The sequence below is a fragment of the Pinus tabuliformis genome, chromosome 8 (assembly GCF_031772625.1).
Source record: "Pinus tabuliformis cultivar Carrire ecotype Pingquan chromosome 8, CPIR1, whole genome shotgun sequence".
In the NCBI taxonomy this organism is placed as follows: Eukaryota; Viridiplantae; Streptophyta; class Pinopsida; order Pinales; family Pinaceae; genus Pinus; species Pinus tabuliformis.
In genome coordinates this window covers 439,368,023-439,389,292 of record NC_142294.1, presented here as the reverse complement: position 1 = coordinate 439,389,292, position 21,270 = coordinate 439,368,023, and the positions used below count along the sequence as shown (strand labels likewise).

The 21,270-nt window shown below is 35.9% G+C and overlaps 2 pseudogenes; one reads left to right on the top strand and one right to left on the bottom strand.

Moving 5' to 3' along the window:
- Positions 1–6,232, top strand: part of LOC149235942 (nicotinamidase 2-like) — a 53,968-nt pseudogene extending 47,736 nt beyond the window's left edge.
- A 6,633-nt stretch (positions 6,233–12,865) lies between these two features.
- LOC149235941 (protein RADIALIS-like 3 pseudogene) lies at positions 12,866–13,240 on the bottom strand (annotated as a pseudogene).
- Between the last annotated feature and the right edge of the window lie 8,030 nt (positions 13,241–21,270).

Below are 21,270 nucleotides of genomic sequence, written 5' to 3'. Positions count from 1 at the left end.
GATGAAAATGAGCAAAACGAAGAAGAAAATATTGTATAAGAAGACAATGATGAAACCCTAGAGGACGAAGAGTTTGGATTACGTGACATTGTTGATTAAATTTAAGTTATGCTCTGAAATCAAGTGCATTTTTTGCTACTATTAATTAGTTATTCTTGTAATGTTTTGACTTTGACATTTTATGAGAAGAATAAGCACTCAATTAAGGTTGTTATGCGTTCAATATTTGTATTATGTGATTTTCGCATTAATTTTTATGTTAATCATTATTTTTTGAAAAAAACAGTGATTATTATTTATTTTTTGACATGAAATTCATTAAAAAACTATTATTTAACCATTTTTAGTTAAAATTTTCCTATAAAAATTGTGATTTTGACATGTCATCTCTAGCAAAAAATTACAAAAAATTATCAAAACGTGTAGTTTTTTAGTTATATTTATGTTAAAAATGGTTATTTTTATATCAATTGTTAAAAAATATTGTTTTTTAGAAACAATTATTTCATGTGGATTGAAAAATTAATTAACACTGTATAAATATGTAGAATATCGAAAATTCGAAATATCGACCTTTTTCTTTAAATATGCAGCAAATAAAATCCTTACTACAAAAAAATTAAACTTAAAATAAAAACAAGAAAATATGAAGAAAAAGACCACCTAAAAAATTATCAAATTTACAAAATAATTATTTACATTTCATACATTAGAAAAAAAATAAAATAAAAAAAAAGGTTTTTGAAAAAAGGGCTTGGTGTAGAATTACCACTTTTTAAAATCAACATCAAAAACACTACAATTCTAATATGCAATGTACACCCCTAAATACATTCTAAACAAGTAAATTTTCATTCGTTGGCTCATTATCTGAGATGGAGGAGGTTATGGGTGCATAATGAATTTATACAAATTCCTCTATTTGTGTATGTACCCAAAAATACTCATGCCTATGAAAAAAACAACAAAAAAATATTTATTAAGGGTGCAGTTGTATTAGAATACCAAGGAACAAAAGACTTCTTCATGGGTTTTTTTTGTGAGTTCATCAACATTGCTACCATGCTTTGATACATCTGAAATTGTCATCCATGTAGCATTTTTAAGTGGAAGGTCCATCCTCAGCATTTTTCGCTACAAAACAATGCATTTAGATTTAAAAGGACCACTTTGCAACATCACATTTTTTCTTAGTTTAGCTTATTTATCATTGTCTAGTTTGACGACTCATCCTTTGCTCTAGCTTGATACAAAAATCCTTTGAAAATTTTGTTTTCTTAAAACATCATTGTTGCAATAGCCTTGGGTTAATTTTCCATGTAAATGGAACGACGTTATAAAGACAAAAATAAGACCAAGATCATGGGATACGTATTCCACACTGAAAGGAGGGAAAAATATTAAACTGGATCCAACGTAGATCCATCTTAAACTATGCATCTAACACGAGTCGAGAGGGATCAAAATTCTTCGCGTGCAAACTTATTTAGAGTGCAAAATACAATGTGTAATTTTTTATTGTTTAAATTGTTTTTTTGAATGGTATATAGAGTATATATAGGACCAAATAAATTTTTCAACCATATTCTTTTTTTTTTTCATGATATATATGTAACTTTTTAAAAATGATATATAGTATATACATAGTTGACATTAAAATATTTTACATAACATGTACATCGAGACATTTTATCTGGGAAAATTAAAATGGCTTTTTTATTATTAATATATTTGTAAGTATATGTCAATATTAATTCATATTAAAATATTTTATTTATCACCCACATTGAATATTTTTTTATATACAACATTAAAATATTTTATTTTAACATTTTTTTTTCTTCTATATATAGATATACATGAAGTTGATATTGACATAAATTAGTTAACATAGATCTTCAAATAGTTTATTTAAATGTTAAGGTTTAAACATCTTACTGACACAATTTTTTTTAACTTCTAATTACTTTACAACATATTCATTTTTTTTATTATAGCTGACATTATTATTCTATTTAGTGCGTAGTATTTTTATTTTTATTTTGAAGGGGCATGTGTCAACTCAACGAATGGATGGATGAACAAACTTACACATCCCCCTCATACTGGGCTGTAGAATGAGCCTCTTGGCTCAATGTGATATACTCAATAAAAATGTAGAAATTGTTTCTAAGAGTGGCATCTGATTAGTACTGATAGGCTACATTCATCCTCCACCTATACTACATGCATCACCTTTCCTAACCATTGCTAAACACTAGCTTTGAATTTTATTCTTTGTCGCTCATTGCGCTTCCTAATCACCTTTTACTAGTCCTTACATGCACCCTCGACTATTATTAGAACTATTGATAGGCATAAGTTCTTACATCTCTCATGCAATGTTGAAAGATGATTATTGAGAGGTTCTAGTTACATTATCCTACTGCAATGTCTTTACTTCGATAATATTTAACATATCAACTATGAATTGAGTTGTTGTACGAGTTGAGTTGTGCCGGGTTGGGGTGGGTAGGCACTGTTCAACCCAACCAATCACAGAACCTTATTTTTGTCTGCTTCCCTTGAATGAAAATTTGATGCGTAATACTTCAAGGAAATAACTACTCCCATTCTCCTCGTGATTCATCACATGATTGAGTCCTGTTGAGCCTATAACACCTTGTTGTCTACATTTGTCACTATGATAAATACCCTTCTGACTATGGGATGCAAGAATTGTGTTGGAATAGTGTCATTCACAATGACACTTTGGAGTCTAAGTTAATGCCCAAGGCTCGATCCCCTCAACTTAAAGCACATCAACACATGCTATTGTTGTAATTAAAACATAAGGTTAAATGAATTCACATTTGAATGTAGCTCAACAAAAGGGTGATTCAAAAATGTGTTCATAAACACACTTACAATAGATTCTATGACGCCGATCTCGAACAGTACCTGCGAGAGAAGGGAAAATATGAATTGATTATAATGAGAGTCATGACAAATATGTGATGTGAGACGGTGGCTAAGAATTCATTTAATCGAGGGTTTAGAGATTCTCCATCGATGCAATTGCTATAGGAAATGTGGATTTCAATGAGTCCATGCTCACGAATTGTATAATTTCCTATAGATTCACAAGCTCATGCAATGTACTAAAGCATAGGACAAGAATCTAATTCTACTCTTTACAACGGAAGCCCATAAACATCGATGAAAACAATAATCGACAAGGGGAAGATAAATCAATGACACATAACAAAATAAGTATCCAGAGAAAGCCACAACTCAAAACCCCACTATTTGTATTGCATTAAATTAGAAATCCAAGATGATAATACAATGCTCGTTCTCACAAGAACAATCCCAACACTCAGTATGATCAATCTCCCAACTCATAAGCAAGCTCGAGCTAGTCTCTATTCTCTTCTGCTACACTCCAAGCCCCTATTTCCTTGCGCCATTGGTTAAATAATTTGGATGAATACAATATGCTCTGCTCAACCTTGAGCTTAACCTGCACAAGTATTTCCTGTCCTTTGTCTGATGACTTCATTTGGTCAATACTTAGCCAAATTTCCAAGCCTCCAAGCTTCTAATTCTTTGCACAATTCCTAAGAGAATTAGCCTGTATTTAAAGGCAAATTCCTCATCCATAACTGCGCAATCCAAAATTAGGTCCTTCTCTGATTGTATGCATGATATTTACAACTCAGTAAATCATACAAATCATAGTACACTGTCCCTACACTTTAGTCTCAATTGGGTCTTTCTCTGAATCAACATGAATGAGTTTTTGATGAGGGAGTCTTCACTTAACTAGAGTGCCACTTGTGGATGCTCTAGTGCACCAAGTGACTGTTAACTCTCTATTAGTTCCACAAATAGTTTGGAACTAATTTAACTGAACATAACTCAGTAAAATGAGTTATCTAATCACAACTCACAATTAAATTCATCCTTGACCCGTAAAACTTAGGGAGAACACTTACATGACTTCCAACTCAAAATTCCTAAGTTAACTAAGTCAACTTAACTTAGTTAACTATTACAAGTTGCTATGAGAAAATAATTACAATTTTAATTCATAATTTAATTCAAGGACAAATTAGATTGGAATTTCTGGATTCTAGTTCTAACATTTCTTGTTTCTATTTTCAACACTCCCTCTCAACAATAAAGGAATTCAACTCGATCCCAATCCTGAACCTTTGGAATGTTCTGCATAAAACACTTCTCTCTAGTTTTGTTACTACAACTACTACAGAAACAAAAAACATCCAACTTGAATCAGTATGATGCATATGTCATCAACGTCTCTGACTGCTATTGCCTCTGTCGACTGAAAACTCTGCGCTTCTGCTGACTCTTTCTTTCTACACTGTTGTCAACCCTTCTCTGCACTCTTCAATATCTGACTACTCTAGCCTTTGTCACTTTGATCTCTGACTACATCAATCACCACTGATTCCTCCTGGTACTGCGTACTTTGGGTTCTTGTAGCAAGGTACGATCCATGAGATAAAACCTCTCAATGGACCCTGTCCAATTTCAGCCCTCTTGGGACTATCACTTCACATTGCCCCACCTCACATCTGGAGGTATGGATGCATGTGATCCCTCAACCCACTTGGCTCAAAATTTCCCCCTACTAGAGGTCTCTGCATGAGTGGATTCATCCACTCGGTCTCCTCTCAGCCTCTCTAGTTGTGGTTGCTCCACAACTTCCTGAAGCTGCTTCTGAGACTACTTATTTTGGGGATGCATGTTGAAGGGTAATTTACTCTCTCTCTAAACCAATAAGTCTATAACCTTTTCCTTGCTCCTCAAGCCTTTGCATACATCTTGTACCTCAAGTGCATACAGGTTCTTGGCTAGTACACCAATCTGTTTAATCTGTCCCACCATCACAAAATTTTCTAGAAAAAGAGTTGATTTTAAATCAGCAATATCTCCCTCATCAGAACTTTGATTCAACAGATTTTTTTTTCAATTTGGGTATTTTTCTGCAAGGAATCTAGATCTTCTATTTATTTTTGAATTTTTTTCACAAAAAATTTCATATCTGCTCTGCAAACTCACAGCCCAAAAAAAATCCTTCTCTGATACCATGTAAAATTTCCTGTAGATTCACAAGCTCATGCAATGTACTAAAGCATAGGACAAGAATCTACTTCTACTCTTTACAATGGAAGCCCATAAAGATCAATGAATATAGTAATCGACAAGAGGAACATAAATCAATGGCACATAACACAATAAGTATCCGGGGAAAGCCACAATTCAAAACCCCACTATCTGTATTGCATTAATCAGAAATCCAAGATGATAATACAATGCTTGTTCTCACAAGAACAATCCCAACACTCAGTATGATCAATTTCCCATCTCACAAACAAGCTCAAGACAATATCTAGCCTCTTTTGCTTCTCTCCAAGCCCCTATTTCCTTGCACCCTTGGTCAAAGAATTTGGATAAATACAATATGCTCTACTCAACCTTGAACTTAACCTGCACAAGTATTTCCTATCCTCTGCCTGATGACTTCATTTGGCCAATACTTAGCCAAATTTCCAAGCCTCCAAGCTTCTAATTCTTCACATAATTCCTAAGAGAATTAGCCCGTATTTAAAGGGAAATTCCTCATCCATAACTATGCAATCCAAAATTAGGTCCTTCTTTGATTGCATGCATGATATTTACAACTCATTAAATCATACAACTGATAGTACACTGCCCCTACACTCTAGTCTCAACTGGGTCTTTCTCTGAATCGACCTGCGTGAGTTTCTAATGAGGGAATCTTCAGTTAACTAGAGTGACACTTGTGGATGCACTAGTGAACCAACTGACTGTTAACTCTATATTAGTTCCACAAATAGTTTGGAACTAATTTAACTAAACATAACTCAGTAAACCAAGTTATCTAATTACAACTCATAATTAAACTCATCCTTTACCCGTAAAAATTAGGGAGAACACTTACATGAATTCCAAAAGACTTCCAACTCAAAATTCCTAAATTAACTAAGTCAACTTAACTTAGTTAACTACTACAAGTTGCTATGAGAAAATAATTACAATTTTAATTCACAATTTAATTCAAGGACAAATTAAATTGGAATTTCTGGATTCTAGTTTTAACGTTTCTGTTGCTATTTTCAACAAGAATATTGCTTATGGGTTTTCTTATCTCATTGATTTTCAAAGATTAGAAGATGATTTTACTATCAAAAATATCATTTGATTCTAGGGGTCTTATAAGTGTGAATGGATGTCTCTGTTTAATTGTGCTTAAATCAACACAATATATACAATACAAGTAAGTGCTTGAGGGTGAGGTCAATGATTAAATTCTTATAATCTAATGTGTGAACATTGATAAATTAATGTTTTAATTGTTTTGGAATCCTTAATTCTTAAACAAGTTATAGGGAAGGGATTTAAGCATCGAGATAGAATTATGTACTTTGGCTTATCACAGAGCCCCTGCTCATGTTTATGATTGGCTTCACATTTTTGTTTGATTTTCATAGGAACTTTTCTCTACTATAGCATCCTACTTCCACTTCTAGTTTATCATCAACTTTAGTTGTTGATGGTGTATAAGGCTCGATATTTTTTCATATTTACTTGTTATTTGTTGTATAAAGTTAAATAAATTGGTATTGGAAACTCTTATGACATTTGTACTGAAAAATCTTATGCCATGTTCGTTGTCTGTTAGTTGAATGGTTAGTTGGGTATTGGGCTTTGTTGGTTAAATGGTGGTGTAGGGGTGTATATCTATGTGTGTGTGTGAGCATGCATTGATCTTAACTTTGTATCTTAACTTACACAAACCCCATATAAATCTCTACTTTGTGCTAACCCACAATAAAAGTCTTCTTGTAGCTTTGAATAACTATTCCTTCATTAATATAAGCAACACCAATTAGAAATCGAATTTACCATATCATTTTCCAAATCCTGTGCCATATTTCCCCTCTCACTTCACATATAGCTCTTTGGTACTTGTTTGGTTCATCCTTAATTTCTTGGATAGTCTGAGGAATATCTTGTGGTTTCTAGCTAGTTTGGAGGGCTAGTTTTCTTTCCTCATATAGACCCAACACTCTTAAATCCCATGACCACGAGGTTTGGGGTTTGATTCCCCTTTAAGGAGAAAACATATATCTACAACACCACGTCATTAGAACTAGTGAATGCCAAAGTTCCTCATTGTTTCTTTAAAACCGCTACAACAAATTCTTCAATACATGATTCTTTTCTCATTAAAACTGCTAGAGCCTTGACATAACTTGCTTGGATAAACTTGCTAGGTGAAATCGACCTTCAATTTCAAATTAATACATTGTTGGGTAGAGTTTTGGCCATTAATTCCACTTGGGTAGATTTCAACTCTCAATTTCAATTGTATGATGAGCTAGGTAGAATTTTGGCTCTTAAATGCACTTGTAACGATGAGTTGGCCAGAGTGTGGCCCTCAATTTAATTTAGAATGATTAGTTAGATAGAGTTTTGAATCTCCGATTCTTTGTTAGATTGATTATTCATCCAATTCAAAGTACATGAACAATGAAGTAAATAAAAATACTAAGAACCAAAACAATAAATTTCAAATATACGAGAGAGCTTGTTTTGGGAATAGGTTCCCCCAAGAGTAGTTTTGGGGCCAAAAGCCCATGTTTTGGGATATTTTTGTAATAAAGTTGTAAAGTCTCTGCATTTTGTGGTCGCAGAGCGCGAAGGTGTCAAGAGTCATAAAGGGTTCTCCGCCCTTATTTTGTAAAGTGTCAAGTCGGCTGTAAAGATCCACCCATGGTCCGCGGACCATGGGATTGTATAAAAAGGAGCTAAGTAAGTAAGCTCTAAGTAGTTAATTGTTAAGTAAGGAAGAAATTAGTGAAGTAGAGTGGAGAAGTCTAAGATTTCTCAGGTCTTAGCATAGGTAGAGGCTTTGCAGTTGAGCGCGCAGAGGCCTAGGGTGGAAGTTCGCAGCTGAGTGCATGAACCCCTACAGCTGTGTGCACAGGGCGGATAGAGTCTGTATTAAAATGGAAGATATCGATGAAGAGAATTATTATGCAATTATTGTGTATTTAGCTCCTGTTAATGCATCTGATTATATTGCGTTTTGGGTTTAATTTACAATGTTTATTTGATGTGAAAATATATGTGATTGTATCGGTTAATTGAACGCAAGTAAGGATATCAGTTTACGCGGCGCTAAATGTGATTGATTAGTAAGATAAGTAAAACACTTGAGATAACTTGGGAACCTATACAATACATTGTCATAGCTGCACGAAAGTACCTAGACCACAGGTTAGGGTTGCGTGAAGGTTAATCGTACACCTTTGCAGAGGTACTGAAGGGCGGAATAAAAGGTAGACTGACAGAGCCCTAAGGCTTAGCGACCTGCGCTAAAGTAGGGGCAGAGGGTATAAACCGACATCATGACCATCTTAGGGTGTGGAAACTTGGTTCCAGCATCCCCCCATACTGCTTCGGGTGAGACTTCGGTCCGTGCTCCGTGGGGTAATGCCAAAGGGGCCAATAGTGTAGGGATTTGTTTGGCTAACTAACGTTGAACCTGGGTCAGGGCCCACAAGGCCAAAAAATGGCTCTGTCATCAGGACCGGAATTTTCATGAGAGATGTGTGATGTCGTATCATTGGAATCCAGCTAAGAAAGAGATCAAGGGCTGGTTGGATAGAAATATCCACGAATTTGTGGCGCAGGAGAATAGAAACCCACGACTGACAAAGGAACAGTGGCTAGACAGGTACCTGTATATAGAAATCCATGAGACCTTTTTCTGTTCCTTTCCAGTTGAGTTATACGAGTGGATCATGAAGCTAGCGGATAGCCAAGGAAGGTGGAGGCTTGATGGTCATATTGTCTGGACTCCAGAGCTAGTACAAAAACTGGAAGCTTCTGAGGATAAGATCGCCCGCGTTGTCGATCGTTGGCTCGATTGTATCATAGGAGGATTTGTGACTGAATTAATGGTCGACACCTCAGTCAGTTACAACGAATCAGAGTGATGTTTTTTCAAAGGTCCGCGAGGTAAGTACTTGAAGTCTTTAAACACTTGGATTAAGATGTTATTGTGCGAAAAACGGGTTATGCAGCTACCTTGATGTTCGGAGCTACGCGAAGTGTAAAGAATTACAGGAACGAAGGAAGAAAGGGCTTTGAATATAGCCCCCTGATTTTACCTCCTTTGAGTAACGAAGAGGGAGTAGCACAGGGTTCTTCGCGAAGTGCAGTTTAGAACAATGTAAACTTTGAAACGGGAACTATAAACTCAAAACGAGAACTCTGGCCCAAAAACCCCAAAAAAACCACAAAAACAGTGCTCAAAACGAAAAGTGTGTATACTGGAACGATGTTTTTTTTTTTTAGGTGTCAATTTTGCGGCTGTTTTAAAAATGGCAGTGACTACGAAATTTTCTACGAAATTTTCCTGCAAAATATAGCTTCAGAAAAAAAGTGTTGATACTGGAATAATGATTTTTTTTTTAGGTGTCAATTTTGCGGGTGTTTTAAAAATGGCAGTGACTACGAAATTTTCTACGAAATTTTCCTGCAAAATATAGCTTCAGAACGAAAGTGTTGATACTGGAATCGACCCACCGCCGGTCCGGTGGGGTGGGGCGGCCCGGGGGTGCCGCCGCGTGGAATTGGTAATGTGGATCGTCATTTGATGCGTGGAATTGGTAAAACTCAAGCTGCCCGTCAATGGAGAATGTCTGCGTCTTTTCACTTTGCCGAGTCTCTCTGTCGTGTACTGTCTCTCTATCCGTTGTATCGCACATACAAGCTGACGTCCACCCTCGAAACCTGTAGTCGGGGATGCGAGGGCAACCTAACGTCACCTTAAAATTTTCATCAAAACCATAATGCTAACTATATATAATTGGAGTACAGACAACATAATAGAGCTCGACCAAATATAGATATCGTTGCTCAAACATTCACATAATAAATAACAAATTTAATATATACAATTAATTTTTCAAAAACATGCTACTTGGACCATTGCTGACCTAAGAGGCATCCTTCACAGTATCATATAATAAAATACAATATATTACAATAGTCTTTAAGAGTCCATGAAGTGTAATATGGTCTTGAAATACACTATACATGTGAGGACTTCCAACCAAAGGGCGTATGCATCACTAAAGAACTTATCCAATCCTAATATTTGTATTGTTCCAAAGCATAAGGGTTCAATGAATATGCACGGTTGTTTTTTAACTAAGCGCAATCATATCTATGAGAATCCTCCTATTTGAATTCTCTCATGCATCCCCCTAGCAACTTCCCCTGAATCCTTCTTCTTATTCCAAGAATGGAGGTGAGACACCTCTTTAGTCTTCCTAGTCAGAATTTGCCTCCAAAATTTCTTAGGAGCTAGCTTAGAGAGGTGTAAGAGATTCCCTTGTCTTTTACGAATGTATTGCCTCTTTTTCCTTTTAGTTAGAGCTTTATATATTTTTATCTTGTCCATTTTAAGAGATTCATCAACAGCTTCCTTAATTGCTCTCCTCGCACTTTTATACTCTTTGTCATACCATGGATTGGTTTTGCTATTTCTTTTATTATTTGATATAGGAAAATAATTTGCAAAATTTGATAACTAATTCTCTAAATCCCTTTCCAAGACTAACACTTGAAAAGTCAATTAGGTAACAAACATGCTATTAGATAGAACTATTTGTTTCTTTATTTCACCAAACCAAATTGAAAAAATAATTTTATAAATTAAAAATCAATAATACAATCTTAGAAGCAGTTTAAATCTATTATTATAATCATGATGTGAAATTGAATAGCTAGATTCTTAGCACATCTAATATTCTCTTTTATTCTGCTATCAATGATATCATATTTTCCAACGTTTGATACATTGTGCAAGGCCTATCTATATAAAAGGATCATGAAATACAAAAAATGGAGAACCTTTTCCCACGAGCATGTGTGTGCTCGACACAATAGTACTTGCAACAACCATGGTTTGGAATCACATTATTATAAACTATGTCTTAGATTCAAATGCATAACTTTGTGGCGAAGGAATTTTCGGGCGAATAGATGATATACATGACAATGGAAACCATGTTTGTGTAGTAAAAGTTATTCTTAATTGGTAACTAGAATATGAGAAAAACACCCATAAGATAGGTTGCCTCAAAAGCACCCATGAAAAATTACCAAAAAAACATTTTTCTGAACCAATTACCAACAAGATGATTTCGAATAAGTAAAGGGTGCACTCAGTAGCTCTATTCCTCACACATGCGATAGAGAGATATAACTTAAGGCAAAAGACTTTTGAAAGATTACAATCCTAAAAATAATTTTTCCAACATGCATATTTTTTTCATTCTAACCATAGAATTGATATATTTCCATTCAATAAATTTGATTCATCCGTTTTCGTAAATCAAAAGTTTAAATGAATCCATACTTAAAACTGACCTTACTAAAGATAAAAAATTGATTTAAGAAATGAATATAAAATAGTGGTACGTTTCCGTAAGAGGCTTCTATTTATATCCTTTTAACATATACAAGGAGAGGGTTAGAAATTACTACTTTGGGTGGTTGTGATATTATAATTTGTTTACATAGTAATAATGAGATAGTGTAAATTTGTTGTGATATTATAATTTGTTTGCAGAGTAATAATGAGATAGTGTAATTTTTTTTAAATTGGTATGTATTTATTTTTTATATAAATATTTTTTTGGTTGATGTATATTTTAATGGTTATTTTTGTGGAAAATGTTATATGTTTTGAAGTAAAAGAAAAGATTTTGATTTATAGTGTTAATATGGCATTAGTTGGGATTCATTCTAATAATTTTTTTGGCATAAGACTTAGATTTTTTATTTTCTAAAAGATATATTTTATTATAAATGTAATTAAAGATTCATTTTAATTTCAAGCTTAATATATGCTGAGAGAAACCAAATTTCTTAGAGAGCAAATACTTTCAAATTTAAAAAAGTGTTTAATTGAGGAACTGTATCCCTCTCATTTCATGATATCTTTAAAGTTAAGATATATATATATATATATAAAAGGAGTAATTTGGAGAAAAACCCATTAACATTGTACATTATTGTTTGAGATAATTATTAACATACAGTTTATTTGGTTTCCAGATTTATTGTCTCACAGTGATATCATGTGTGTTTTGCGCTAGTTATTTTGGCATGATGTGAACGGTGTAAGAACGTCAGTGACTTTCTTGCTGGAACTGTTGGTGGAAGGGTTTCCCTTCTCACGGAAAGGAGGGCGTGCGACTTATTGAGACTGTGTACGTTGTTGACCTGGTATGCTTAAGAGTTGAATAAATAAGCAATTCAAACTACCATTCCAGTGAATCCCGCAATATAAATAACCCATTCTTAAATTAAATCATTAAATTGATTTTTATAACATTCGAGACTATATTATCTTTTTGTGGGATTTTATCGAGGATGTATGCTCCACGCTGCTGGTTTTCATTTTTCTGAGTTGTATTCTTTGAAGGAGTCTGTCTAGTTGTAGTCGAGGGAAATAAACTAGAGCTCACAAGCGTACGGGTCGATTCCGGGAATCGACCCGCCGCCGGTCGGGCGGCGCGGGGGTGGCGCTGCGGTGCGCAGCGCCACCCCCGCGCCGCCTGACCGGCGGCGGGTCGATTCCCGGAATCGACCCGTACGCTTGTGAGCTCCGGTATATTGCCAATGCAGTGCCAGCATGCCAAATTACTCCTTTATATCATGAAATTACTCCAAATTACTCCTTTTTCAAAGATAATGTATCATGAAATTACTCCAAATTACTCCAAATTATATTTGAAAAACTTTAATTGAACTAATAAAAACTAACCAATCGAACTTTAGAGAAGTTACTATCTAATAATCGAAAAGTTACAAGCTTGTAAAGAACTAAGATATTTTTAGCTTGCCTGCGCTCCTCTTCGACAGAATTACTGCGGTTGCTAGACCCCGAAGATTTGTAGTTGGGTAAAGGAATCTGGTCTGTTTCGATACGATTCAAGTCCTCTAACAGAATCTCATAATGCTTTTTCACTTCCTGTGGGGTTTTCCCACCAACCATAGCAGCCACATTGTGCCAACGGTCAGGAGTGTCTTTGTCGTAGATAGCCAAGGCGTTCTCAAACACTTTGTTTTGCTGCGAAGTCCACTTTGTTACAGTATCGCTGGAAGAAGCCGATTGACTACCCATATTTCTTTATCTCTGGAACCGACGCCTTCAAGGACAAAGTTCAAACGCAAAGTTTAAGGTATGTTTACCAACCTTTCAATCATAGTATATTCATGTAACAAACAAACGAACAAACTTACATCCAATAGAATTATAGAAAACAATGAAAATCCAATAGAATTATAGAAAACAATGAAAATCCCCAAATGTTTGAGATGCTACCTGAGCACATAGATAGGTGGGGAGTTTCTAGAGAATTCTACCAAAACGTAGAACCCAATGAGCAACTTCAATATAAACATCTAACTAAAGGAACCAATGTACCAAATTGTATTAAAAGCACAGTAAAATTCTTAAAAACATACTAAACTCAATAGCAAATTTTAGAAATGAAGACTAAAACATAGTACCCACTTCCTCCAAATGATCTGCTAGGCAGTAAAATCAGCGGGATTCTAAGGAAAAAAACTGTATGAAATACAGGGCTGTGAGAGGACGGGACACACGATGGGCTCAGAGGGGCATTCCAATTGACGTTTTCTTTCAAGGGGCGAGGAATGCAGTTTGCCTTGGATACCACGACCTGGTGTGTTCTTATAAACAGTGAGGCAGTTGTCGAATATCTGATACTGTTCTCGAATGAATAATGAGTAACTCGTCTTAGTGTATACAAACCACACGATGAAGTCTGCATCAAGAAGAATGTCGCTTTCAAGAATCAGAATCAGAAGAATGTCACTTTCAACAATCCTAATCCACCAACGTGATTCTCTCTTAGCTGCAGATTAACAACACAACAATAAAGAAACAGAACACTAAATATTTATGGTGTTATTGACTTATTAATCAGCCTGGCTATATATGTCTACAATTGGAAAATGTAGTTGAGCATTAATAGGTCAATAGCATAGTAAATGTTGATGGCCAAAAGAAAACATTATTTACAAGTAAACTCAAGTCAAATGAGCATTAATAGGTCAATAGCATAGTAAATGTTGATGGCCAAAAGAAAACATTATTTACAAGTAAACTCAAGTCAAAAGGTTAAATTAATAGTGAGTATATATAGCGCAGAACATTAATGGATCAATAACACAGTAAATATTGATTAAAAGAGAAAACAACATTTACACTTACACTCTAGTCAAAGGCTATGTATCAGTTTGTCTATCCGATTAAAACATTCGTTATTTTTAATAAATTAAAATTGTGATTAAAAAAGAAAACAACATTTACACTTAGACTCAAGTCAAAGGCTATGTATATCAATAACCCATTAAAACATTCGTTATTTTTAATAAATTATAACTGTGATGAAGTTTTGCCAATTTGTAAGCGGGCTTAAAGGTGGAGATTCCGTGTCTCTACTACTCACGCAACTTTGATGGATGGTTTCCTTTGTTTATGTGGTCAGTTCATTCGGGATTGTATTATGTGGGTATCGAGTCGATATTGGTATATTTGTTATGGAATGAAAGGTAAATGAATAATAAACTAGAGCTCACAAGCGTACGGGTCGATTCCGGGAATCGACCCGCCGCCGGTCGGGCGGCGCGGGGGTGGCGCTGCGCACCGCAGCGCCACCCCCGCGCCGCCCGACCGGCGGCGGGTCGATTCCCGGAATCGACCCGTACGCTTGTGAGCTCTAGTTTATTTCCCTCGACTACAACTAGACAGACTCCTTCAAAGAATACAACTCAGAAAAATGAAAACCAGCAGCGTGGAGCATACATCCTCGATAAAATCCCACAAAAAGATAATATAGTCTCGAATGTTATAAAAATCAATTTAATGATTTAATTTAAGAATGGGTTATTTATATTGAGGGATTCACTGGAATGGTAGTTTGAATTGCTTATTTATTCAACTCTTAAGCATACCAGGTCAACAACGTACACAGTCTCAATAAGTGGCACGCCCTCCTTTCCGTGAGAAGGGAAACCCTTCCACCAACAGTTCCAGCAAGAAAGTCACTGACGTTCTTACACCGTTCACATCATGCCAAAATAACTAGCGCAAAACACACATGATATCACTGTGAGACAATAAATCTGGAAACCAAATAAACTGTATGTTAATAATTATCTCAAACAATAATGTACAATGTTAATGGGTTTTTCTCCAAATTACTCCTTTTATATATATATATATATATATCTTAACTTTAAAGATATCATGAAATGAGAGGGATATAGTTCCTCAATTAAACACTTTTTTAAATTTGAAAGTATTTGCTCTCTAAGAAATTTGGTTTCTCTCAGCATATATTAAGCTTGAAATTAAAATGAATCTTTAATTACATTTATAATAAAATATATCTTTTAGAAAATAAAAAATCTAAGTCTTATGCCAAAAAAATTATTAGAATGAATCCCAACTAATGCCATATTAACACTATAAATCAAAATCTTTTCTTTTACTTCAAAACATATAACATTTTCCACAAAAATAACCATTAAAATATACATCAACCAAAAAAATATTTATATAAAAAATAAATACATACCAATTTAAAAAAAATTACACTATCTCATTATTACTCTGCAAACAAATTATAATATCACAACAAATTTACACTATCTCATTATTACTATGTAAACAAATTATAATATCACAACCACCCAAAGTAGTAATTTCTAACCCTCTCCTTGTATATGTTAAAAGGATATAAATAGAAGCCTCTTACGGAAACGTACCACTATTTTATATTCATTTCTTAAATCAATTTTTTATCTTTAGTAAGGTCAGTTTTAAGTATGGATTCATTTAAACTTTTGATTTACGAAAACGGATGAATCAAATTTATTGAATGGAAATATATCAATTCTATGGTTAGAATGAAAAAAATATGCATGTTGGAAAAATTATTTTTAGGATTGTAATCTTCAAAAGTCTTTTGCCTTAAGTTAGAGTCAACCTCACAAGTTTATACATTTTAGCATGTGAGCTTGACTCTACCTTGTAGGCACAAAATAATCAATTCCCTAAGAATAAATGTCCTTGCACATATATTTTGGGTTAATTCCCCATAATCAATCCCCCCTTTAGAAATATTGGTGTCCATAAACTAATGGTATTTGCCAAAACCATTCAAGAAAAGAAACAGTTTTTACAAAGTTCGTAATTGTTTCTTGACATCAACCAATTGGGAGCACATCCTTATAAAAACAAAGTCTTTACAAAAACTTATTGTTACATGCCAACACTCTTGGAAATCATGGTCATTTCATACAATATTTTAGTTACATGTGGTTTATTAGTCGTGGAAAGCACTCTAATAGTGGTTTATCAGACCAGCAAACCTTGATAATTTATCATCCCCCAGCTGATACACGGTGATGTATTGACCAAGGAATCCAGTTAGTAGCTCATGAAAAAATTTGATTTTAATTGTACGAGCAAGTAGATCATCTGATAAGCCAGGGAAGGCTCGTTAGGATTGAGTGACATCATAATCGTGGGGTACAAAACTTTGTGCTAAATAGCCACAACAATATATGTGCAGTCACACGATGCGAATTCATTAGATAAATTATTTTTTATGGTTAGTTTTGGCAAAACAATAATGTTGGTCTTACACATGGTTGATGAATATTAAAGTTTTGTGTATCACATTGTTTAGGTTACTAAATGAGGTTAGATTTAAGTTAATCATTAATTTTTGAAAAAAAAAGTAGTTATTATTATCTTTTTGACATGAAATTCATAAAAAAAACTATTATTTGACCATTTTTAGTTAATATTTTTGTATAAAAATTGTAATTTTGACATGTTAATTCTAGCAAAAAATTATCAAAACGTTTAGTTTTTTGCTTATATTTATGTTAAAAATGGTTATTTTTTATGTCCATTGTTAAAAAATGTTGTTTTTTAGAAACAATAATTTCATGTGGATTGAAAAATTAATTAAGGATGTCTAAATATGTAGATTATCTAAAATTCAAACTATCGACTTTCTAATTTAAAAATGCAAAACAATAAAAACCCCACTAAAAAAAATAAAAAATTAAGATAGAGAACAAGAAAATATGAATACAATGACAACTTCAAAAACTATCAAATTTAGAAAATAATTTTTTACATTTCACACACTAGAAAATTTAAAGTCAAAAAATAGGTCTTTTAAAAAAAGGGTGTGATGCAGAATACACACTTTTTAAAATCAGGATGAAAATCACTACCATTCACCGAGCCTCACCCACTTAATGCACATGAAAAAAATTAAAGTTCCAAAAAGCATGTTCTTAAAAAAACATGTGTATTCTGCATCAACACTTTTGAAAATCGGGTCATTTTTTTGCCACCTCTACAAAACGGGTAACAGTATCAGTTCCCGTTTCAAAGTTTACATTGTTTTAGTTGATAAAACAAGGATTCCCGCGACTGCCACCTCCACCTACACCACCTTCAACTTCACCATCGTCACCTGCAACTTTGCCCACACCACCACCACCTCCACCACAGTTCAACATGGTGAATTTAGTGAAGCTGCCTTTGTTTAAGGGCTTGGGAAATGAGGACAGGGACCAATCTTGGTTCATCGTAAAATTTGTATGGGAAGCTCAGGGCGTCACAGACGGTCACATGAAGAAGGCAACGTTGGTTAGTTCTCTACAAGATCGTGCGCTAACTTAGTGCATCAAGTACTCTAATGATAAACTAAACGCTGGGTTGGTAGAGACCCAGACCGCACTGAATAAAGAGTTTAGTAGGCCTAAATCTGAGGCACAGTCGATTGTGGGGTTCAAGGAAATCACGATGAAGCCAGGTGAGACACCTTGGGAATTGGATCAGAGATTGAAGTGTAAAATCCGTGAAGCTAATATGAACTTAATAGATGGACAACACCGCGAGTGGTCCGTGGCTTTGCTCTTGCCTCACCTAAGGGTTGCATTGTCGCAACGGAAGATTAAGACCTAGGCAGAGGCCTTGGAGATTGCAATAAGAATGAATGAGACAGTGATGCAAGATCTGAATCTGGGGGTTCAGTAGATCCATGCGTAGTTGCAAAATATTTGCCTTGAAATGCAAAACTTGAAGCATGACAAAACAGTTTGACTGGAGGCACGCGAAGAGATATGGTGCCTGAAATGTAAGGGTTAGAGGCATGAAAAAGACCACTGCTCAGTATTTGCGAACTATATTGCAGGAGGAGGACCGATGTCTTTGAGGTGGAAGCCCAAGTAGGACTGAGTGCGGGGCCTGCGTTGTGGTGCGCTATATGTCAGGTAGCAGGGAAACATACGAATAATAACTGTCATTTGCTACAGAAGTTTGTAAAAACACCGCAGTAACTGTTCTGCAACTTTTGTAGGTCGGTAGGGCATGATGACGGACAAAACACCCGCCTATAGAGTTCAGGCAGAAATGCGACCCCTTGACCAGAGTGTTGGGATGACACGAACAGACTTTCAAGGGTGCAGACGAGGCCAAGGCGGAGGAGGACCTAGCAGAAGTCGGGGACAACTGATTTGTTACAATTTTGGAGGACCAGGACATTATGCTTGTGAATGCACTAACCCAACACGTCCGTCGTGCAAATATTGTACTCAGTTTGGTCATGAGACAGAGGATTGTTCTACACTAATAGCGAGGATACGTGATAAAGGGGTGCTACCACCACAGCTGACTCAGAACCTACAGATGATGAGGGCTGAGCCTCGCGAAGAGGATCCGAATGTGAATATAGTGCTCCGAAGTGGAATTGCAATGGGTGACGTAAGGGAAACAACTTGAAGACAAAGCACGGGTTCGCAAAGCTTCAGTGAAGGAGGCTGAATTTGATTTCGGGCACGCACACGAAACGTTCATGGAAGCAAAAAAGAGCTTTGTTGAGGCCTCTACCTCAGGGAGCCGAGATAAGCCTATTCAGGAAATGGACAATTCTATGCTTACGACCTTTTTAGAGACCTGCATGAAGCTGCTACGCAATAGAAAGTTTGTGAAGGGGTTACAGGAACTTATAAATAGATGCACTGGAAATGCTCCGGGTGAATCGCGCATCGTACGGAAGATTGGTAGGCATAAGGCAAAGATAGGGCATGAGATGAGACTGACAGTGCAGATAGGAGAATATGAAATGGATCAGGTTATTCTAGATCTAGGGTTAGACGTGAACGTTTTGCTGAAGCAGACTTGGGAATGGATGGAAAGACTCATGCTGTAGTGGTCTTCGATTTAGTTAAGGATGGAAAATTAGCAGAAAATCATCCCCATAGGATGGCTGCAAGGAGTAACTATAGATATTGAAGGCGTGAGCGCATTGGCTGATTTTGAAGAGATAGAAATTGTGGATGACAGTAACCGCTACCCTGTGCTCCTTGGCATTGATTGGGTTATTGACATGAACGGGGCAATCAACCTAAATAACCGAAAGATGATATTTGAAAAGAAATCACTTCACGTAATAGTACCCCTAGATCCTACCGAAGGATTGCACTATCTGAACTAAAATGCGATTACGAGAGCGATGATGATTTGGACTGCATATATAAAATAACAGCGTGAGACAAAGATTGGGTGAATCCGACAACGGATGGCTAAATTACATGGGATTGCGAGAGTTCCTACACCTCAGACTCGGATGAAGAATTAGAGCACTGGTAGAATCAACTACATGAAGTAACTACGTTGAGCTGTAACATGATGACCCGGTCGCTACATTGTGTGTCATCAGAGGTACGAAATCTGCCCACTTATGATGGCTTGAATGATGTGGATGTGTTTTTGGATGCATTTGAGAGGGAAGTACCAGAGAAGCAGTGCTTCCAGGCTTTGGACTGGGCATTGCGTGCTACACCCGCGAGATGGTGGGGTACGCACAAGGGTAGTTTTGACGACTGACATGAGTATAGGAGGATGATGAGAAAAATCTTTGGGAAGCCGAACGTATGAGTAATAGACAAGTATGACAGGAAGGATGATCCGCGTGCACACTTGGCCAAATGGGCTAAGGCCTATGGCACGAATCCCCAACCTAAATGGGTGCACTTGTTCTGTCACACCTTAGATGTCATCTCGATGAACTTGTACTTGGAGACAGAGCTTCACCATGGCACAGGCGAATGGGATATTCTGCATGAAGGGTTCATAATGACGTTTAGCTTCAAAGATGGGTTTGACTGTATTGACGAAGTGCTACAAGAAGTTAAAGCAACAATCTTTAGGATACCACATGATCCTTTGGATCTGATTCAACCTGATTGGACTACTCAACTGAGCCACGCGATGGAATGCTATAACATGATAGTCGAAGAAGAAGATGAGGACCCCCAAAAGATTGATATCCCTGAAACCGAGGGTCACCGCAAGGTCAAGGGACTGCAGATCAAGAATCCTGATATAACCACACCACTGAAAACTAAACAGGTAAATATTGGTATAGAAACAGAGCCCAAATTCGTGAAGATTGGAGATTATTGGGATGATATGATGGTAGATAAGGTCGCCAAATTTCTCTACGAATACCAGGATTTGTTCCCTATCAAGTTTACACAGTTAAAGGGGATAATAGGAGACTTGGGTGTTATGAAGATCATGTTAAAACCCGACGCGAAGCCGGTTAAGCAAAGACCTTACCATCTCAATCCGAAGTATAAGGAGAAGGTCCGCTTAGAGTTAGATAAGATGCTCGTGGTAGGAATCATTGAGCTTGTAGAAGAATCTGATTGGGTGAGCCCAATGGTGGTATAGGAAAAGAAGCAGAAGGATGAAATAAGGATATGTGTAGATCTCAGGAAGTTGAATGACACTTGCATGCATGATCCTTTCCCAACTCCATTCATTGATGAGGTATTGGATAATGTAGGTGGCCAGGAAGCATACTCCTTCACTGATGGGTTTTCTGGGTACCATCAGATCAAAATCGCACCTGAAGATAGAAGCAAGATGACCTTTGCGACTAAACGGGGATGTTTTCCATACACTATAATTCCTTTCAGATTTAAGAATGCGCCTACGATTTTTTCACGCGTAGTTATTGTTGCATTCAAAGACTTCATTCAGAAATTTTTGGAGGTGTACTTTGATGACTGGACTGTGTTTGGGTTGGT